Raw genomic sequence first — 21051 nt, 5'->3', positions numbered from 1 at the left:
TAAAGTGAAGTTAAAGTTAAAGTTAAAGTTAAAGTTAAAGTTAAAGTTAAAGTTAAAGTTATTGTTAAAGTTAAAGTTAAAGTTAAAGTTAAAGTTAAAGTTAAAGTTAAAGTTAAAGTTAAAGTTACAGTTAAAGTTAAAGTTAAAGTTATAGTTAAATTTAAAGTTAAAGTTAAAGTTAAAGTTAAAGCTAAAGTTAAAGTTAAAGTTAAAGTTAAAGTTAAAGTTAAAGTTAAAATTAAAGTTAAAATTAAAGATAAAGTTAAAGTTAAAGATAAAGTTAAAGTTAAAATTAAAGTTAAAGTTAAAGTTAAGTTAAAGTTAAAGTTAAGTTAAAGTTAAAGTTAAAGTTAAAGTTAAGTTAAAGTTAAAGTTAAAGTGAAAGTTAAAATTGAAGTTAAAGTTAAAGTTAAGTTAAAGTTATAGTTAAAGTTAAAGTTAAAGTTAAAGTTAAAGTTAAAGTTAAAGTTAAAGTTAAAGTTAAAGTTAAAATTAAAGTTAAAATTAAAGTTAAAGTTAAAGTTAAGTTAAAGTTAATGTTAAAGTTAAAGTTAAAGTTAAGTTAAAGTTAAAGTTAAAGTTAAAGTCAAAGTTAAAGTTAGTTAAAGTTAAAGTTAAAGTTAAAATTAAAGTTAAAGTTAAAGTTAAAGTTAAAATTAAAGTTAAAGTTAATGTTAAAATTAAAGTTAAAGTTAAAGTTAAGTTAAAGTTAATGTTAAAGTTAAAGTTAAGTTAAAGTTAAAGTTAAAGTTAAAGTTAAAGTTAAAGTTAAAGTTAAGTTAAAGTTAAAGTTGAAGTTAAAGTTAATGTTAAAATTAAACTTAAAGTTAAAGTTAAAGTTGAAGTTAAAGTTAAAGTTAAAGTTAAAGTTAATGTTAAAGTTAAAGTTAAAATTAAAGTTAAAGTTAAAGTTAAAGGTAAAGTTAATGTTAAAGTTAAAGTTAAAGTTAAAGTTGAAGTTGAAGTTAAAGTTAAAGTTAAAGTTAAAGTTAAAATTAAAGTTAAAGTTAAAATTAAAGTTAAAGTTAAAGTAAAAGTTAAAGTTAAAGTTAAAATTAAAGTTAAAATTAAAGTTAAAGTTAAGTTAAAGTTAAAGTTAAAGTTAAAGTTTAGTTAAAGTTAAAGTTTAAGTTAAAGTGAAAGTTACAATTAAAGTTAAAGTTAAAGTTAAAGTTAAAGTTAAAGTTAAAATTAAAGTTAAAGTTAAAGTTAAAGTAAAAGTTAAAGTTAAAGTTAAAGTTAAAGTTAAAATTAAAGTTAAAGTTAAAGTTAAGTTAAAGTTAAAGTTAAGTTAAAGTTAAAGTTAAAGTTAAAGTTAAAATTAAAGTTAAAGTTAAAGTTAAAGTTAAGTTAAAGCTAAAGTTAAAGTTAAAGTTAAATTTAAGTTAAAGTTAAAGTTAAAGTGAAGTTAAAGTTAAAGTTAAAGTTAAAATTAAAGTTATTGTTAAAGTTAAAGTTAAAGTTAAAGTTAAAGTTAAAGTTACAGTTAAAGTTAAAGTTAAAGTTATAGTTAAATTTAAAGTTAAAGTTAAAGTTAAAGTTAAAGTTAAAGTTAAAGCTAAAGTTAAAGTTAAAGTTAAAGTTAAAGTTAAAATTAAAGTTAAAATTAAAGATAAAGTTAAAGTTAAAGATAAAGTTAAAGTTAAAATTAAAGTTAAAGTTAAAGTTAAAGTTAAGTTAAAGTTAAAGTTAAGTTAAAGTTAAAGTTAAAGTTAAAGTTAAAGTTAAGTTAAAGTTAAAGTGAAAGTTAAAATTGAAGTTAAAGTTAAAGTTAAAGTTAAGTTAAAGTTATAGTTAAAGTTAAAGTTAAAGTTAAAGTTAAAGTTAAAGTTAAAGTTAAAATTAAAGTTAAAGTTAAAGTTAAAATTAAAGTTAAAGTTAAAGTTAATGTTAAAGTTAAAGTTAAAGTTAAGTTAAAGTTAAAGTTAAAGTTAAAGTTAAAGTCAAAGTTAAAGTTAAAGTTAAAGTTAAAGTTAAAGTTAAAATTAAAGTTAAAGTTAAAGTTAAAATTAAAGTTAAAGTTAAAGTTAAAATTAAAGTTAAAGTTAAAGTTAAGTTAAAGTTAATGTTAAAGTTAAAGTTAAAGTTAAAGTTAAGTTAAAGTTAAAGTTAAAGTTAAAGTTAAAGTTAAAGTTAAAGTTAAGTTAAAGTTAAAGTTAAAGTGAAAGTTAAAATTGAAGTTAAAGTTAAAGTTAAAGTTAAAGTTAAGTTAAAGTTATAGTTAAAGTTAAAGTTAAAGTTAAAGTTAAAGTTAAAGTTAAAATTAAAATTAAAGTTAAAGTTAAAATTAAAGTTAAAGTTAAAGTTAAGTTAAAGTTAAAGTTAAAGTTAAGTTAAATTTAAAGTTAAAGTTAAAGTTAAAGTTAAAATTAAAGTTAAAGTTAAAGTTAAGTTAAAGTTAATGTTAAAGTTAAAGTTAAAGTTAAGTTAAAGTTAAAGTTAAAGTTAAAGTCAAAGTTAAAGTTAAAGTTAAAGTTAAAATTAAAGTTAAAGTTAAATTTAATGTTAAAGTTAAAGTTAAATTTAAGTTTAAGTTAAAGCTAAAGTTAAAGTTAAAGTTAAAGTTAAAGTTGAAGTTAAAGTTAAAGTTAAGTTAAAGAGTTAAAGTTAAAGTTAAAGTTAAAGTTAAAGTTAAAGTCAAAGTCAAAGTTAAAGTTAATGTTAAAGCTAAAGTTAAAGTTAAAGTTAAGTTAAAGTTAAAGTTAAAGTTAAAGTTAAAATTAAAGTTAAAGTTAAAGTTAAAGTTAAAATTAAAGTTAAAGTTAAAGTTAAAGTTAAAGTTAAAGTTAAAGTTAAGTTAAAGTTAAAGTTAAGGTAAAGTTAAAGTTAAAGTTAAAGTTAAAGTTAAAGTTGAAGTTAAAGTTAAAGTTAAAGTTAAGTTAAAGTTAAAGTTAAAGTTAAAGTTAAAGTTAAAGTTAAAGTTAGAGTTAGAGTTAAAGTTTAAGTTAAAGTTAAAGTTAAAGTTAAAGTTAAAGTTAAAGTTATAGTTAAAGTTAAAATTAAAGTTAAAGTTAAAGTTAAAGTTAAAGTTAAAGTTAAAGTTAAAATTAAAGTTAAAGTTAAAGATAAAGTTAAAGTTAATGTTAAAGTTAAAATTGAAGTTAAAGTTAAAGTTAAATTTAAAGTTAAAGTTGAAGTTAAAGTTAAAGTTGAAGTTAAAGTTAAAGTTAAAGTTAAAGTTAAAGTTAAAGTTAAAGTTAAAGTTAAAGTTAAAGTTAAAGTTAAAGTTAAAGTTAAAGTTAAAGTTAAAGTTAAAGTTAAAGTTACATTTAAAGTTAAATTTAAATTTAAATTTAAAGTTAAAGTTAAAGTTAAAGCTAAATTTAAAGTTAAAGTTAAAATTAAAGTTAAAGTTAAAGTTAAAATTAAAGTTAAAGATAAAGTTAAAGTTAAAGTTAAAGTTAAAGATAAAGTTAAAGTTAAAGCTAAAGTTAAAGTTAAAGTTAAAGTTAAAGTTAAAGTTAAAGTTAAAGTTAAAGTTAAAGTTAAAGTTAAAGTTAAAGTTAAAGTTAAATTTAAATTTAAAGTTAAAGTTAAAGTTAAAGTTAATATTAAAGTTAAAGTTAACGTTAAAGTTAAAGTTAAAATTAAAGTTAAAGTTATAGTTAAAGTTAAAGCTAAATTTAAAGTTAAAGTTAAAGTTAAAGTTAAAGTTAAAGTTAAAGTTAGAGTTAAAGTTAAAGTTAAAGTTTAGTTAAAGTTAAAGTTAAAGTTAAAGTTAAGTTAAAGTTAAAGTTAAAGTTAAAGTTAAATTTAAAGTTAAAGTTAAAGTTATAGTTAGAGTTAAAGTTAAAGTTAAAGTTAAAGTTAAGTTAAAGTTAAAGTTAAAGCTAAGTTAAAGTTAAAGTTAAAGTTAAAGTTAAAGTTAAAATTAAAGTTAAAGTTAAAGTTAAGTTAAAGTAAAAGTTAAAGTTATAGTTAAAGTTAAAGTTAAAATTAAAGTTAAAGTTAAAGTTGAAGTTGAAGTTAAAGTTAAAATTAAAGTTAAAGTTAAAATTAAAGTTAAAGTTAAGTTAAAGTTAAGTTAAAGTTATAGTTAAAATTAAAGTTAAAGTTAAAGTTAAAGTTAAAGTTAAAATTAAAGTTAAAGTTAAAGTTAAAGTTAAGTTAAGTTAAAGTTAAAGTTAAAGTTAAAGTTAAGTTAAAGTTAAAGTTAAAGTTAAAGTTAAAGTTAAAGTTGAAGTTAAAGTTAAAGTTAATGTTAAAATTAAACTTAAAGTTAAAGTTGAAGTTAAAGTTAAAGTTAAAGTTAATGTTAAAGTTAAAGTTAAAGTTAAAGTTAAAGTTAAAGTTAAAGTTAAAGTTAAAGTTAAAGTTAAAGTTAAAGTTAAAGTTAAAGTTAAAGTTAATGTTAAAGTTAAAGTTAAAGTTAAAGTTAAAGTTAAAGTTGAAGTTAAAGTTAAAGTTAAGTTAAAGTTAAAGTTAAAGTTAAAATTAAAGTTAAAGTTAAAATTTAAGTTAAAGTTAAAGTTAAAGTAAAAGTTAAAGTTAAAGTTAAAGTTAAAGTTAAAATTAAAGTTAAAATTAAAGTTAAAGTTAAAGTTAAAGTTAAAGTTTAGTTAAAGTTAAAGTTTAAGTTAAAGTTAAAGTCAAAGTTAAAATTAAAGTTAAAGTTAAGTTAAAGTTAAAGTTAAAGTTAAATAAAAATGTAAGGCGCGATAACCTCCGAAGAGATCTAAGGCCGAGCTTCTCTTCCAATTTGCGTCGTGCTCCTCTTGATTTTTCCCTACAAATAAGTTAAAGTTAAAGTTAGAGTTAAAGTTAAAGTTAAAGTTTAGTTAAAGTTAAAGTTAAAGTTAAAGTTAAAGTTAAGTTAAAGTTAAAGTTAAAGTTAAATTTAAAGTTAAAGTTAAAGTTAAAGTTAAAGTTATAGTTAGAGTTAAAGTTAAAGTTAAAGTTAAAGTTAAGTTAAAGTTAAAGTTAAAGCTAAGTTAAAGTTAAAGTTAAAGTTAAAGTTAAAATTAAAGTTAAAGTTAAAGTTAAGTTAAAGTAAAAGTTAAAGTTATAGTTAAAGTTAAAGTTAAAATTAAAGTTAAAGTTGAAGTTGAAGTTAAAGTTAAAATTAAAGTTAAAGTTAAAATTAAAGTTAAAGTTAAGTTAAAGTTAAGTTAAAGTTATAGTTAAAATTAAAGTTAAAGCTAAAGTTAAATTTAAAGTTAAAGTTAAAGTTAAGTTAAAGTAAAAGTTAAAGTTATAGTTAAAGTTAAAGTTAAAATTAAAGTTAAAGTTAAAGTTGAAGTTAAAGTTAAAATTAAAGTTAAAGTTAAAGTTAAAGTTAAAATTAAAGTTAAAGTTAAGTTAAAGTTAAGTTAAAGTTATAGTTAAAATTAAAGTTAAAGTTAAAGTTAAAGTTAAAGTTAAAATTAAAGTTAAAGTTAAAGTTAAGTTAAGTTAAAGTTAAAGTTAAAGTTAAGTTAAAGTTAAAGTTAAAGCTAAGTTAAAGTTAAAGTTAAAGTTAAAATTAAAGTTAAAGTTAAAGTTAAAATTAAAGTTAAAGTTAAAGTTAAGTTAAAGTTAAAGTTAAAGTTAAAGCTAAAGTTAAATTTAAAGTTAAAGTTAAAGTTAAGTTAAAGTAAAAGTTAAAGTTATAGTTAAAGTTAAAGTTAAAATTAAAGTTAAAGTTAAAGTTGAAGTTAAAGTTAAAATTAAAGTTAAAGTTAAAGTTAAAGTTAAAGTTAAGTTAAAGTTAAGTTAAAGTTATAGTTAAAATTAAAGTTAAAGTTAAAGTTAAAGTTAAAATTAAAGTTAAAGTTAAAGTTAAGTTAAGTTAAAGTTAAAGTTAAAGTTAAAGTTAAGTTAAAGTTAAAGTTGAAGTTAAAGTTAATGTTAAAATTAAACTTAAAGTTAAAGTTGAAGTTAAAGTTAAAGTTAAAGTTAAAGTTAATGTTAAAGTTAAAGTTAAAGTTAAAGTTAAAGTTAAAGTTAAAGTTAAAGTTAAAGTTAAAGTTAAAGTTAATGTTAAAGTTAAAGTTAAAGTTAAAGTTGAAGTTAAAGTTAAAGTTAAGTTAAAGTTAAAGTTGAAGTTAAAGTTAATGTTAAAATTAAACTTAAAGTTAAAGTTGAAGTTAAAGTTAAAGTTAAAGTTACAATTAAAGTTAAAGTTAAAGTTAAAGTTAAAGTTAAAGTTAAAGTTAAAGTTAAAATTAAAGTTAAAGTTAAAGTTAAAGTTAAAATAAAAGTTAAAGTTAAAGTTAAAGTTAAAATTAAAGTTAAAGTTAAAGTTAAAGTTAAAGTTAAAGTTAAAGTTAAAGTTAAGTTAAAGTTAAAGTTAAAGTTAAAGGTAAAGTCAAAGTTAAAGTTAAAGTTAAAGTTAAAGTTAAAGTTAAAATTAAACTTAAAGTTAAAGTTGAAGTTAAAGTTAAAGTTACAATTAAAGTTAAAGTTAAAGTTAAAGTTAAAGTTAAAGTTAAAGTTAAAGTTAAAATTAAAGTTAAAGTTAAAGTTAAAGTTAAAGTTAAAATAAAAGTTAAAGTTAAAGTTAAAGTTAAAGTTAAAGTTAAAGTTAAAGTTAAAGTTAAAATTAAAGTTAAAGTTAAAGTTAAAGTTAAAGTTAAAATAAAAGTTAAAGTTAAAGTTAAAGTTAAAGTTAAAGTTAAAGTTAAAGTTAAAGTTAAAATTAAAGTTAAAGTTAAAGCTAAAGTTAAAGTTAAAGTTAAAGTTAAGTTAAAGATAAAGTTAAAGTGAAAGTTAAAATTGAAGTTTAAGTTAAAGTTAAAGTTAAAGTTAAAGTTAAGTTAAAGTTATAGTTAAAGTTAAAGTTAAAATTAAAGTTAAAGTTAAAGTTAAAATTAAAGTTAAAGTTAAAGTTAAGTTAAAGTTAAAGTTAAAGTTAAAGGTAAAGTCAAAGTTAAAGTTAAAGTTAAAGTTAAAGTTAAAGTTAAAATTAAAGTTAAAGTTAAAGTTAAATTTAATGTTAAAGTCAAAGTTAAATTTAATGTTAATGTTAAAGTTTAAGTTAAAGTTTAAGTTAAAATTAATGTTAAAGTTAAAGTTAAAATTAAAATTAAAGTTAAAGTTAAAGTTAAAGTTAAAATTTAAGTTAAAGTTAAAGTTAAAGTTAAAGTTAAAATTAAAGTTAAAGTTAAGTTAAAGTTAAAGTTAAAGTTAAAGTTAAAGCTAAAGTTAAATTTAAAGTTAAAGTTAAAGTTAAGTTAAAGTAAAAGTTAAAGTTATAGTTAAAGTTAAAGTTAAAATTAAAGTTAAAGTTAAAGTTGAAGTTAAAGTTAAAATTAAAGTGAAAGTTAAAGTTAAAATTAAAGTTAAAGTTAAGTTAAAGTTACGTTAAAGTTATAGTTAAAATTAAAGTTAAAGTTAAAGTTAAAATTAAAGCTAAAGTTAAAGTTAAAGTTAAGTTAAGTTAAAGTTAAAGTTAAAGTTAAAGTTAAAGTTAAGTTAAAGTTAAAGTTGAAGTTAAAGTTAATGTTAAAATTAAACTTAAAGTTGAAGTTAAAGTTAAAGTTAAAGTTAAAGTTAAAGTTAATGTTAAAGTTAAGGTTAAAGTTAAAGTTAAAGTTAAAGTTAAAGTTAAAGTTAAAGTTAATGTTAAAGTTAAAGTTAAAGTTGAAGTTAAAGTTAAAGTTAAAGTTAAAGTTAAAGTTAAAGTTAAAGTTAAAGTTAAAGTTAAAATTAAAGTTAAAGTTAAAATTAAAGTTAAAGTTAAAGTAAAAGTAAAAGTTAAAGTTAAAGTTAAAATTAAAGTTAAAATTAAAGTTAAAGTTAAGTTAAAGTTAAAGTTAAAGTTAAAGTTTAGTTAAAGTTAAAGTTTAAGTTAAAGTGAAAGTTACAATTAAAGTTAAAGTTAAAGTTAAAATTAAAGTTAAAGTTAAAGTTAAAGTAAAAGTTAAAGTTAAAGTTAAAGTTAAAGTTAAAATTAAAGTTAAAGTTAAAGTTAAAGTTAAGTTAAAGTTAAAGTTAAAGTGAAGTTAAAGTTAAAGTTAAAGTTAAAGTTAAAGTTAAAATTAAAGTTAAAGTTAAAGTTAAAGTTAAAGTTAAAGTTAAGTTAAAGCTAAAGTTAAAGTTAAAGTTAAATTTAAGTTAAAGTTAAAGTTAAAGTGAAGTTAAAGTTAAAGTTAAAGTTAAAGTTAAAGTTAAAGTTAAAGTTAAAGTTAAAGTTAAAGTTAAAGTTAAAGTTATTGTTAAAGTTAAAGTTAAAGTAAAAGTTAAAGTTACAGTTAAAGTTAAAGTTAAAGTTATAGTTAAATTTAAAGTTAAAGTTAAAGTTAAAGTTAGAGCTAAAGTTAAAGTTAAAGTTAAAGTTAAAGTTAAAGTTAAAGTTAAAGTTAAAGTTAAAATTAAAGTTAAAGTTAAAGATAAAGTTAAAGTTAAAGATAAAGTTAAAGTTAAAATTAAAGTTAAAGTTAAAGTTAAAGTTAAGTTAAAGTTAAAGTTAAGTTAAAGTTAAAGTTAAAGTTAAAGTTAAAATTAAAGTTAAAGTTAAAGTTAAAGTTAAAGTTAAAGTTAAAGTTAAAGTTAAAGTTAAAGTTAAAGTTAAAGTTAAATTTAAAGTTAATGTTAAAGTTAAAGTTAAAGTTAAAATTAAAGTTAAAGTTAAGTTAAAGTTAAAGTTAAGTTAAAGTTAAAGTTAAAGTTAAAGTTAAAGTTAAAGTTAAGTTAAAGTTAAAGTTAAAATTAAACTTAAAGTTATAGTTAAATTTAAAGTTAAAGTTAAAGTTAAAGTTAAAGTTAAAGCTAAAGTTAAAGTTAAAGTTAAAATTAAAGTTAAAGTTAAAGTTAAAGTTAAAGTTAAAGTTAAAGTTAAAGTTAAAGTTAAAGTTAAAGTTAAAGTTAAAGTTAAAGTTAAAGTTAAAGTTAAGTTAAAGTTATGTTAAAGTTAAAGTTAAAGTTAAGTTAAAGTTAAAGTTAAAGTTAAAGTTAAAGTTAAAGTTAAAGTTAAAGTTAAAGTTAAAGTTAAAGTTAAATTTAAGTTAAAGTTAAAGTTAAATTTAAAGTTAAAGTTAAAGTTATAGTTAAAGTTAAAGTTAAAGTTAAAGTTACAGTTAAAGTTAAAGTTAAAGTTAAATTTAAAGTTAAAGTTAAAGTTAAAGTTAAAGTTAAAGTTAAAGTTAAAGTTAAAGTTAAAGTTAAAGTTAAAGTTAAAGATAAAGTTAAAGTTAAAGTTAAAGATAAAGTTAAAGTTAAAGTTAAAGTTAAAGTTAAAATTAAAGTTAAAGTTATAGTTAAAGTTAAGTTAAAGTTAAAGTTAAATTTAAGTTAAAGTTAAGTTAAAGTTAAAGTTAAGTTAAAGTTAAAGTTAAAGTGAAAGTTAAAATTAAAGTTAAAGTTAAAGTTAAGTTAAAGTTAAAGTTAAAGTTAAATTTAAATTTAAGTTAAAGTTATAGTTAAAGTTAAAGTTAAAGTTAAAGTTAAAGTTAAAGTTAAAGTTAAAGTTAAAGTTAAAATTAAAGTTAAAGTTAAAGTTAAAGCTAAGTTAAAGTTAAAGTTAAAGTTAAGTTAAAGTTAAAGTTAAAATTAAACTTAAAGTTAAAGTTGAAGTTAAAGTTAAAGTTAAAGTTAAAGTTAAAGTTAAAGTTAAAGTTAAAGTTAAAGTTAAAGTTAAAGTTAAAGTTAAAGTTAATGTTAAAGTTAAAGTTAAAGTTAAAGTTAAAGTTAATGTTAAAGTTAAAGTTAAAGTTAAAGTTAAAGTTAAAGTTAAAATTAAAGTTAAAGTTAAAGTTAAAGCTAAGTTAAAGTTAAAGTTAAAGTTAAGTTAAAGTTAAAGTTAAAATTAAACTTAAAGTTAAAGTTAAAGTTAAAGTTAAAATTAAAGTTAAAGTTAAGTTAAAGTTAAAGTTAAAGTTAAATTTAAGTTAAAGTTATAGTTAAAGTTAAAGTTAAAGTTAAAGTTAAAGTTAAAGTTAAAGTTAAAGTTAAAGTTAAAGTTAAAGTTAAAGTTAAAGTTAAAGTTAAAGTTAAAGTTAAAGTTAAAGTTAAAATTAAAGTTAAAGTTAAAGTTAAAGCTAAGTTAAAGTTAAAGTTATGTTAAAGCTAAAGTTAAAATTAAACTTAAAGTTAAAGTTAAAGTTAAAGTTAAAGTTAAAGTCAAGTTAAAGTTAAATTTAAAATTAAACTTAAAGTTAAAGTTAAAGTTAAAGTTGAAGTTAAAGTTAAAGTTAAAGTTAAAGTTAAAGTTAAAGTTAAAGTTAAAGTTAAAGTTAAAGTTAAAGTTAAAGTTAAAGTTAAAGTTAAAGTTAAAGTTAAAGTTAAAGTTAAAGTTAAAGTTAAAGTTAAAGTTAAAGTTAAAGTTAAAGTTAAAGTTAAAGTTAAAGTTAAAGTTAAAGTTAAAGTTAAAGTTAAAGTTAAAGTTAAAGTTAAAGTTAAAGTTAAAGTTAAAGTTAAAGTTAAAGTTAAAGTTAAAGTTAAAGTTAAAGTTAAAGTTAAAGTTAAAGTTAAAGTTAAAGTTAAAGTTAAAGTTAAAGTTAAAGTTAAAGTTAATGTTAAAGTTAAAGTTAATGTTAAAGTTAAAGTTAAAGTTAAAGTTAAAGTTAAAGTTAAAATTAAAGTTAAAGTTAAAATTAAAGTTAAAGTAAAAGTAAAAGTAAAAGTAAAAGTAAAAGTAAAAGTAAAAGTTAAAGTAAAAGTTAAAGTTAAAGTTAAAGTTAAAGTTAAAGTTAAAGTTAAAGTTAAAGTTAAGTTAAAGCTAAAGTTAAAGTTAAAGTTAAATTTAAGTTTAAGTTAAAGCTAAAGTTAAAGTTAAAGTTAAAGTTAAAGTTGAAGTTAAAGTTAAAGTTAAGTTAAAGTTAAAGTTAAAGTTAAAGTTAAAGTTAAAGTTAAAGTTAAAGTTAAAGTTAAAGTTAAAGTTAAAGTTAAAGTTAAAGTTAAAGTTAAAGTTAAAGTTAAATTTAAATTTAAAGTTAAAGTTAAAGTTAAGTTAAAGTTAAAGTTAATATTAAAGTTAAAGTTAACGTTAAAGTTAAAGTTAAAATTAAAGTTAAAGTTATAGTTAAAGTTAAAGTTAAATTTAAAGTTAAAGTTAAAGTTAAAGTTAAAGTTAGAGTTAAAGTTAAAGTTAAAGTTTAGTTAAAGTTAAAGTTAAGTTAAAGTTAAATTTAAAGTTAAAGTTAAAGTTAAAGTTAAGTTAAAGTTAAAGTTAAAGCTAAGTTAAAGTTAAAGTTAAAATTTAAGTTAAAGTTAAAGTTAAAGTTAAAGCTAAAGTTAAATTTAAAGTTAAAGTTAAAGTAAAAGTTAAAGTTATAGTTAAAGTTAAAGTTAAAATTAAAGTTAAAGTTGAAGTTAAAGTTAAAATTAAAGTTAAATTTAAAGTTAAAATTAAAGTTAAAGTTAAGTTAAAGTTAAGTTAAAGTTATAGTTAAAATTAAAGTTAAAGTTAAAGTTAAAGTTAAAATTAAAGTTAAAGTTAAAGTTAAGTTAAGTTAATGTTAAAGTTAAAGTTAAAGTTAAAGTTAAGTTAAAGTTAAAGTTGAAGTTAAAGTTAATGTTAAAATTAAACTTAAAGTTAAAGTTAAAGTTGAAGTTAAAGTTAAAGTTAAATTTAAAGTTAAAGTTAAAGTTAAAGTTAATGTTAAAGTTAAAGTTAAAGTTAAAGTTAAAGTTAAAGTTAAAGTTAAAGTTAATGTTAAAGTTAAAGTTAAAGTTGAAGTTGAAGTTAAAGTTAAAGTTAAAGTTAAAATTAAAGTTAAAGTTAAAATTAAAGTTAAAGTTAAAGTAAAAGTTAAAGTTAAAATTAAAGTTAAAATTAAAGTTAAAATTAAAGTTAAAGTTAAGTTAAAGTTAAAGCTAAAGTTAAAGTTAAAGTTTAGTTAAAGTTAAAGTTAAAGGTTAAGTTAAAGTGAAAGTTACAATTAAAATTAAAGTTAAAGTTAAAGTTAAAATTAAAGTTAAAGTTAAAGTTAAAGTTAAAGTAAAAGTTAAAGTTAAAGTTAAAATTAAAGTTAAAGTTAAAGTTAAAGTTAAGTTAAAGTTAAAGTTAAGTTAAAGTTAAAGTTAAAGTTAAAGTTAAAGTTAAAGTTAAAGTTAAAATTAAAGTTAAAGTTAAAGTTAAGTTAAAGTTAATGTTAAAGTTAAAGTTAAAGTTAAGTTAAAGTTAAAGTTAAAGTTAAAGGTAAAGTCAAAGTTAAAGTTAAAGTTAAAGTTAAAGTTAAAGTTAAAATTAAAGTTAAAGTTAAAGTTAAATTTAATGTTAAAGTCAAAGTTAAATTTAATGTTAATGTTAAAGTTTAAGTTAAAGTTTAAGTTAAAATTAATGTTAAAGTTAAAGTTAAAATTAAAATTAAAGTTAAAGTTAAAGTTAAAATTTAAGTTAAAGTTAAAGTTAAAGTTAAAGTTAAAATTAAAGTTAAAGTTAAGTTAAAGTTAAAGTTAAAGTTAAAGTTAAAGCTAAAGTTAAATTTAAAGTTAAAGTTAAAGTTAAGTTAAAGTAAAAGTTAAAGTTATAGTTAAAGTTAAAGTTAAAATTAAAGTTAAAGTTAAAGTTGAAGTTAAAGTTAAAATTAAAGTGAAAGTTAAAGTTAAAATTAAAGTTAAAGTTAAGTTAAAGTTACGTTAAAGTTATAGTTAAAATTAAAGTTAAAGTTAAAGTTAAAATTAAAGCTAAAGTTAAAGTTAAAGTTAAGTTAAGTTAAAGTTAAAGTTAAAGTTAAAGTTAAAGTTAAGTTAAAGTTAAAGTTGAAGTTAAAGTTAATGTTAAAATTAAACTTAAAGTTGAAGTTAAAGTTAAAGTTAAAGTTAAAGTTAAAGTTAATGTTAAAGTTAAGGTTAAAGTTAAAGTTAAAGTTAAAGTTAAAGTTAAAGTTAAAGTTAAAGTTAATGTTAAAGTTAAAGTTAAAGTTGAAGTTAAAGTTAAAGTTAAAGTTAAAGTTAAAGTTAAAGTTAAAGTTAAAGTTAAAGTTAAAATTAAAGTTAAAGTTAAAATTAAAGTTAAAGTAAAAGTAAAAGTTAAAGTTAAAGTTAAAATTAAAGTTAAAATTAAAGTTAAAGTTAAGTTAAAGTTAAAGTTAAAGTTAAAGTTTAGTTAAAGTTAAAGTTTAAGTTAAAGTGAAAGTTACAATTAAAGTTAAAGTTAAAGTTAAAATTAAAGTTAAAGTTAAAGTTAAAGTAAAAGTTAAAGTTAAAGTTAAAGTTAAAGTTAAAATTAAAGTTAAAGTTAAAGTTAAAGTTAAGTTAAAGTTAAAGTTAAAGTGAAGTTAAAGTTAAAGTTAAAGTTAAAGTTAAAGTTAAAATTAAAGTTAAAGTTAAAGTTAAAGTTAAAGTTAAAGTTAAGTTAAAGCTAAAGTTAAAGTTAAAGTTAAATTTAAGTTAAAGTTAAAGTTAAAGTGAAGTTAAAGTTAAAGTTAAAGTTAAAGTTAAAGTTAAAGTTAAAGTTAAAGTTAAAGTTAAAGTTAAAGTTAAAGTTATTGTTAAAGTTAAAGTTAAAGTAAAAGTTAAAGTTACAGTTAAAGTTAAAGTTAAAGTTATAGTTAAATTTAAAGTTAAAGTTAAAGTTAAAGTTAGAGCTAAAGTTAAAGTTAAAGTTAAAGTTAAAGTTAAAGTTAAAGTTAAAGTTAAAATTAAAGTTAAAGTTAAAGATAAAGTTAAAGTTAAAGATAAAGTTAAAGTTAAAATTAAAGTTAAAGTTAAAGTTAAAGTTAAGTTAAAGTTAAAGTTAAGTTAAAGTTAAAGTTAAAGTTAAAGTTAAAATTAAAGTTAAAGTTAAAGTTAAAGTTAAAGTTAAAGTTAAAGTTAAAGTTAAAGTTAAAGTTAAAGTTAAAGTTAAAGTTAAATTTAAAGTTAATGTTAAAGTTAAAGTTAAAGTTAAAATTAAAGTTAAAGTTAAGTTAAAGTTAAAGTTAAGTTAAAGTTAAAGTTAAAGTTAAAGTTAAAGTTAAAGTTAAGTTAAAGTTAAAGTTAAAATTAAACTTAAAGTTAAAGTTAAAGTTAAAGTTGAAGTTAAAGTTAAAGTTAAAGTTAAAGTTAAAGTTAAAGTTAAAGTTAAAGTTAAAGTAAAAGTTAAAGTTAAAGTTAAAGTTAAAGTTAAAGTTAAAATTAAAGTTAAAGTTAAAGTTAAAGTTAAGTTAAAGTTAAAGTTAAAGTTAAGTTAAAGTTAAAGTTAAACTTAAAGTTAAAGTTAAAATTAAAGTTAAAGTTAAAGTTAAGTTAAAGCTAAAGTTAAAGTTAAAGTTAAATTTAAGTTAAAGTTAAAGTTAAAGTGAAGTTAAAGTTAAAGTTAAAGTTAAAGTTATTGTTAAAGTTAAAGTTAAAGTTAAAGTTAGAGTTAAAGTTAAAGTTATAGTTAAATTTAAAGTTAAAGTTAAAGTTAAAGTTAAAGTTAAAGCTAAAGTTAAAGTTAAAGTTAAAATTAAAGTTAAAGTTAAAGTTAAAGTTAAAGTTAAAGTTAAAGTTAAAGTTAAAGTTAAAGTTAAAGTTAAAGTTAAAGTTAAAGTTAAAGTTAAGTTAAAGTTATGTTAAAGTTAAAGTTAAAGTTAAGTTAAAGTTAAAGTTAAAGTTAAAGTTAAAGTTAAAGTTAAAGTTAAAGTTAAAGTTAAAGTTAAATTTAAGTTAAAGTTAAAGTTAAATTTAAAGTTAAAGTTAAAGTTATAGTTAAAGTTAAAGTTAAAGTTAAAGTTACAGTTAAAGTTAAAGTTAAAGTTAAATTTAAAGTTAAAGTTAAAGTTAAAGTTAAAGTTAAAGTTAAAGTTAAAGTTAAAGTTAAAGTTAAAGTTAAAGATAAAGTTAAAGTTAAAGTTAAAGATAAAGTTAAAGTTAAAGTTAAAGTTAAAGTTAAAATTAAAGTTAAAGTTATAGTTAAAGTTAAGTTAAAGTTAAAGTTAAATTTAAGTTAAAGTTAAGTTAAAGTTAAAGTTAAGTTAAAGTTAAAGTTAAAGTGAAAGTTAAAATTAAAGTTAAAGTTAAAGTTAAGTTAAAGTTAAAGTTAAAGTTAAATTTAAATTTAAGTTAAAGTTATAGTTAAAGTTAAAGTTAAAGTTAAAGTTAAAGTTAAAGTTAAAGTTAAAGTTAAAGTTAAAATTAAAGTTAAAGTTAAAGTTAAAGCTAAGTTAAAGTTAAAGTTAAAGTTAAGTTAAAGTTAAAGTTAAAATTAAACTTAAAGTTAAAGTTGAAGTTAAAGTTAAAGTTAAAGTTAAAGTTAAAGTTAAAGTTAAAGTTAAAGTTAAAGTTAAAGTTAAAGTTAAAGTTAAAGTTAATGTTAAAGTTAAAGTTAAAGTTAAAGTTAAAGTTAATGTTAAAGTTAAAGTTAAAGTTAAAGTTAAAGTTAAAGTTAAAGTTAAAATTAAAGTTAAAGTTAAAGTTAAAGCTAAGTTAAAGTTAAAGTTAAGTTAAAGTTAAAGTTAAAATTAAACTTAAAGTTAAAGTTAAAGTTAAAGTTAAAATTAAAGTTAAAGTTAAGTTAAAGTTAAAGTTAAAGTTAAATTTAAGTTAAAGTTATAGTTAAAGTTAAAGTTAAAGTTAAAGTTAAAGTTAAAGTTAAAGTTAAAGTTAAAGTTAAAGTTAAAGTTAAAGTTAAAGTTAAAGTTAAAGTTAAAGTTAAAGTTAAAATTAAAGTTAAAGTTAAAGCTAAGTTAAAGTTAAAGTTATGTTAAAGCTAAAGTTAAAATTAAACTTAAAGTTAAAGTTAAAGTTAAAGTTAAAGTTAAAGTCAAGTTAAAGTTAAATTTAAAATTAAACTTAAAGTTAAAGTTAAAGTTAAAGTTGAAGTTAAAGTTAAAGTTAAAGTTAAAGTTAAAGTTAAAGTTAAAGTTAAAGTTAAAGTTAAAGTTAAAGTTAAAGTTAAAGTTAAAGTTAAAGTTAAAGTTAAAGTTAAAGTTAAAGTTAAAGTTAAAGTTAAAGTTAAAGTTAAAGTTAAAGTTAAAGTTAAAGTTAAAGTTAAAGTTAAAGTTAAAGTTAAAGTTAAAGTTAAAGTTAAAGTTAAAGTTAAAGTTAAAGTTAAAGTTAAAGTTAAAGTTAAAGTTAAAGTTAAAGTTAAAGTTAAAGTTAAAGTTAAAGTTAAAGTTAAAGTTAAAGTTAAAGTTAAAGTTAAAGTTAAAGTTAAAGTTAATGTTAAAGTTAAAGTTAATGTTAAAGTTAAAGTTAAAGTTAAAGTTAAAGTTAAAGTTAAAATTAAAGTTAAAGTTAAAATTAAAGTTAAAGTAAAAGTAAAAGTAAAAGTAAAAGTAAAAGTAAAAGTTAAGTTAAAGTTAAAGTTAAAGTTAAAGTTAAAGTTAAATTTAAAGTTAAAGTTAAAGTTAAAGTTAAAGTTAGAGTTAAAGTTAAAGTTAAAGTTTAGTTAAAGTTAAAGTTAAGTTAAAGCTAAAGTTAAAGTTAAAGTTAAATTTAAGTTTAAGTTAAAGCTAAAGTTAAAGTTAAAGTTAAGTTAAAGTTAAAGTTAAAGTTAAATTTAAATTTAAAGTTAAAGTTAAAGTTAAGTTAAAGTTAAAGTTAATATTAAAGTTAAAGTTAACGTTAAAGTTAAAGTTAAAATTAAAGTTAAAGTTATAGTTAAAGTTAAAGTTAAATTTAAAGTTAAAGTTAAAGTTAAAGTTAAAGTTAGAGTTAAAGTTAAAGTTAAAGTTTAGTTAAAGTTAAAGTTAAGTTAAAGCTAAAGTTAAAGTTAAAGTTAAATTTAAGTTTAAGTTAAAGCTAAAGTTAAAGTTAAAGTTAAAGTTAAAGTTGAAGTTAAAGTTAAAGTTAAGTTAAAGTTAAAGTTAAAGTTAAAGTTAAAGTTAAAGTTAAAGTTAAAGTTAAAGTTAAAGTTAAAGTTAAATTTAAATTTAAAGTTAAAGTTAAAGTTAAGTTAAAGTTAAAGTTAATATTAAAGTTAAAGTTAACGTTAAAGTTAAAGTTAAAATTAAAGTTAAAGTTATAGTTAAAGTTAAAGTTAAATTTAAAGTTAAAGTTAAAGTTAAAGTTAAAGTTAGAGTTAAAGTTAAAGTTAAAGTTTAGTTAAAGTTAAAGTTAAGTTAAAGTTAAATTTAAAGTTAAAGTTAAAGTTAAAGTTAAGTTAAAGTTAAAGTTAAAGCTAAGTTAAAGTTAAAGTTAAAATTAAAGTTAAAGTTAAAGTTAAAGTTAAAGCTAAAGTTAAATTTAAAGTTAAAGTTAAAGTAAAAGTTAAAGTTATAGTTAAAGTTAAAGTTAAAATTAAAGTTAAAGTTGAAGTTAAAGTTAAAATTAAAGTTAAATTTAAAGTTAAAATTAAAGTTAAAGTTAAGTTAAAGTTAAGTTAAAGTTATAGTTAAAATTAAAGTTAAAGTTAAAGTTAAAGTTAAAATTAAAGTTAAAGTTAAAGTTAAGTTAAGTTAATGTTAAAGTTAAAGTTAAAGTTAAAGTTAAAGTTAAGTTAAAGTTAAAGTTGAAGTTAAAGTTAATGTTAAAATTAAACTTAAAGTTAAAGTTAAAGTTGAAGTTAAAGTTAAAGTTAAATTTAAAGTTAAAGTTAAAGTTAAAGTTAATGTTAAAGTTAAAGTTAAAGTTAAAGTTAAAGTTAAAGTTAAAGTTAAAGTTAATGTTAAAGTTAAAGTTAAAGTTGAAGTTGAAGTTAAAGTTAAAGTTAAAGTTAAAATTAAAGTTAAAGTTAAAATTAAAGTTAAAGTTAAAGTAAAAGTTAAAGTTAAAATTAAAGTTAAAATTAAAGTTAAAGTTAAGTTAAAGTTAAAGCTAAAGTTAAAGTTAAAGTTTAGTTAAAGTTAAAGTTAAAGGTTAAGTTAAAGTGAAAGTTACAATTAAAATTAAAGTTAAAGTTAAAGTTAAAATTAAAGTTAAAGTTAAAGTTAAAGTTAAAGTAAAAGTTAAAGTTAAAGTTAAAATTAAAGTTAAAGTTAAAGTTAAAGTTAAGTTAAAGTTAAAGTTAAGTTAAAGTTAAAGTTAAAGTTAAAGTTAAAGTTAAAGTTAAAGTTAAAATTAAAGTTAAAGTTAAAGTTAAGTTAAAGCTAAAGTTAAAGTTAAAGTTAAATTTAAGTTAAAGTTAAAGTTAAAGTGAAGTTAAAGTTAAAGTTAAAGTTATTGTTAAAGTTAAAGTTAAAGTTACAGTTAAAGTTAAAGTTAAAGTTATAGTTAAATTTAAAGATAAAGTTAAAGTTAAAGTTAAAGTTAAAGCTAAAGTTATAGTTAAAGTTAAAGTTAAAGTTAAAGTTAAAGTTAAAGTTAAAGTTAAAGTTAAAATTAAAGTTAAAGTTAAGGATAAAATTAAAGTTAAAGATAAAGTTAAAGTTAAAGTTAAAGTTAAAATTAAAGTTAAAGTTAAGTTAAAGTTAAAGTTAAGTTAAAGTTAAAGTTAAAGTTAAAGTTAAAGTTAAGTTAAAGTTAAAGTTAAAGTGAAAGTTAAAATTGAAGTTAAAGTTAAAGTTAAGTTAAAGTTATAGTTAAAGTTAAAGTTAAAGTTAAAGTTAAAATTAAAGTTAAAGTTAAAGTTAAAATTAAAGTTAAAGTTAAAGTTAAAGTTAAAGTTAAAGTTAAGTTAAAGTTAATGTTAAAGTTAAAGTTAAAGTTAAGTTAAAGTTAAAGTTAAAGTTAAAGTCAAAGTTAAAGTTAAAGTTAAAGTTAAAGTTAAAGTTAAAATTAAAGTTAAAGTTAAATTTAATGTTAAAGTTAAAGTTAAATTTAAGTTTAAGTTAAAGCTAAAGTTAAAGTTAAAGTTAAAGTTGAAGTTAAAGTTAAAGTTAAGTTAAAGTTAAAGTTAAAGTTAAAGTTAAAGTTAAAGTTAAAGTTAAAGTTAAAGTTAAAGTTAAAGTTAAAGTTAAAGTTAAAGTTAAAGTTAAAGTTAAAGTTAAAGTTAAAGTTAAAGTTAAAGTTAAAGTTAAAGTTAAAGTTAAAGTTAAATTTAAAGTCAAAGTCAAAGTTAAAGTTAAAGTTAATGTTAAAGCTAAAGTTAAAGTTAAAGTTAAAGTTAAGTTAAAGTTAAAGTTAAAGTTAAAGTTAAAGTTAAAGTTAAAATTAAAGTTAAAGTTAAAGTTAAAGTTAAAGTTAAAGTTAAAGTTAAAGTTAAAGTTAAAGTTAAAGTTAAAGTTAAGTTAAAGTTAAAGTTAAGGTAAAGTTAAAGTTAAAGTTAAAGTTAAAGTTAAAGTTAAAGTTGAAGTTAAAGTTAAAGTTAAGTTAAGTTAAAGTTAAAGTTAAAGTTAAAGTTAAAGTTAAAGTTAAAGTTAAAGTTAGAGTTAAAGTTAAAGTTAAAGTTAAAGTTAAAATTAAAGTTAAAGCTAAAATTAAAGTTGATAAATTAAAGTTTGATTAAATTAAAGTTAAATTAAAGTTAAGTTAAAGTTAAAGTTAAAGTTAAAGTTATAGTTAAAGTTAAAATTAAAGTTAAAGTTAAAGTTAAAGTTAAAATTAAAGTTAAAGTTAAAGATAAAGTTAAAGTTAAAGTTAATGTTAAAGTTAAAATTGAAGTTAAAGTTAAAGTTAAATTTAAAGTTAAAGTTAAAGTTAAAGTTGAAGTTAAAGTTAAAGTTAGAGTTGAAGTTAAAGTTAAAGTTAAAGTTAAAGTTAAAGTTAAAGTTAAAGTTAAATTTAAAGTTAAATTTAAATTTAAATTTAAAGTTAAAGTTAAAGCTAAAGCTAAATTTAAAGTTAAAGTTAAAATTAAAGTTAAAGTTAAAGTTAAAATTAAAGTTAAAGTTAAAGTTAAAGATAAAGTTAAAGTTAAAGTTAAAGATAAAGTTAAGGTTAAAGTTAAAGCTAAAGTTAAAGTTAAAGTTAAAGTTAAAGTTAAAGTTAAAGTTAAATTTAAATTTAAAGTTAAAGTTAAAGTTAAGTTAAAGTTAAAGTTAATATTAAAGTTAAAGTTAACGTTAAAGTTAAAGTTAAAATTAAAGTTAAAGTTAAAGTTATAGTTAAAGTTAAAGTTAAATTTAAAGTTAAAGTTAAAGCTAAAGTTAAAGTTAAAGTTAAAGTTAAAGTTAAAGTTAGAGTTAAAGTTAAAGTTAAAGTTAAAGTTTAGTTAAAGTTAAAGTTAAAGTTAAGTTAAAGTTAAAGTTAAAGTTAAAGTTAAAGTTAAAGTTAAAGTTAAATTTAAAGTTAAAGTTAAAGTTAGAGTTAAAGTTAAAGTTAAAGTTAAAGTTAAGTTAAAGTTAAAGTTAAAGCTAAGTTAAAGTTAAAGTTAAAGTTAAAGTTAAAGTTAAAGTTAAAATTAAAGTTAAAGTTAAGTTAAAGTTAAAGTTAAAGTTAAAGCTAAAGTTAAATTTAAAGTTAAAGTTAAAGTTAAGTTAAAGTAAAAGTTAAAGTTATAGTTAAAGTTAAAGTTAAAATTAAAGTTAAAGTTGAAGTTAAAGTTAAAATTAAAGTTAAAGTTAAAGGTAAAATTAAATTTAAAGTTAAGTTAAAGTTAAGTTAAAGTTATAGTTAAAATTAAAGTTAAAGTTAAAGTTAAAGTTAAAATTAAAGTTAAAGTTAAAGTTAAGTTAAGTTAAAGTTAAAGTTAAAGTTAAAGTTAAAGTTAAAGTTAAGTTAAAGTTAAAGTTGAAGTTAAAGTTAATGTTAAAATTAAACTTAAAGTTAAAGTTGAAGTTAAAGTTAAAGTTAAAGTTAAAGTTAAAGTTAATGTTAAAGTTAAAGTTAAAGTTAAAGTTAAAGTTAAAGTTAAAGTTAAAGTTAAAGTTAAAGTTAAAGTTAAAGTTAATGTTAAAGTTAAAGTTAAAGTTAAAGTTAAAGTTAAAGTTAAAGTTAAAGTTAAAGTTGAAGTTAAAGTTAAAGTTAAAGTTAAAGTTAAAGTTAAAGTTAAAGTTAAAATTAAAGTTAAAGTTAAAATTAAAGTTAAAGTAAAAGTTAAAGATAAAGTTAAAGTTAAAATTAAAGTTAAAATTAAAGTTAAAGTTAAGTTAAAGTTAAAGTTAAAGTTAAAGTTAAAGTTAAAGTTTAGTTAAAGTTAAAGTTTAAGTTAAAGTGAAAGTTACAATTAAAGTTAAAGTTAAAGTTAAAGTTAAAGTTAAAGTTAAAGTTAAAGTTAAAGTTAAAATTAAAGTTAAAGTTAAAGTTAAAATAAAAGTTAAAGTTAAAGTTAAAGTTAAAATTAAAGTTAAAGTTAAAGTTAAAGTTAAGTTAAAGTTAAAGTTAAAGTTAAGTTAAAGTTAAAGTTAAAGTTAAAATTAAAGTTAAAGTTAAAGTTAAAGTTAAGTTAAAGCTAAAGTTAAAGTTAAA

The sequence above is a fragment of the Eurosta solidaginis genome, chromosome X (assembly GCF_040869045.1).
Source record: "Eurosta solidaginis isolate ZX-2024a chromosome X, ASM4086904v1, whole genome shotgun sequence".
In the NCBI taxonomy this organism is placed as follows: Eukaryota; Metazoa; Arthropoda; class Insecta; order Diptera; family Tephritidae; genus Eurosta; species Eurosta solidaginis.
This window is presented reverse-complemented; position numbering follows the sequence as displayed.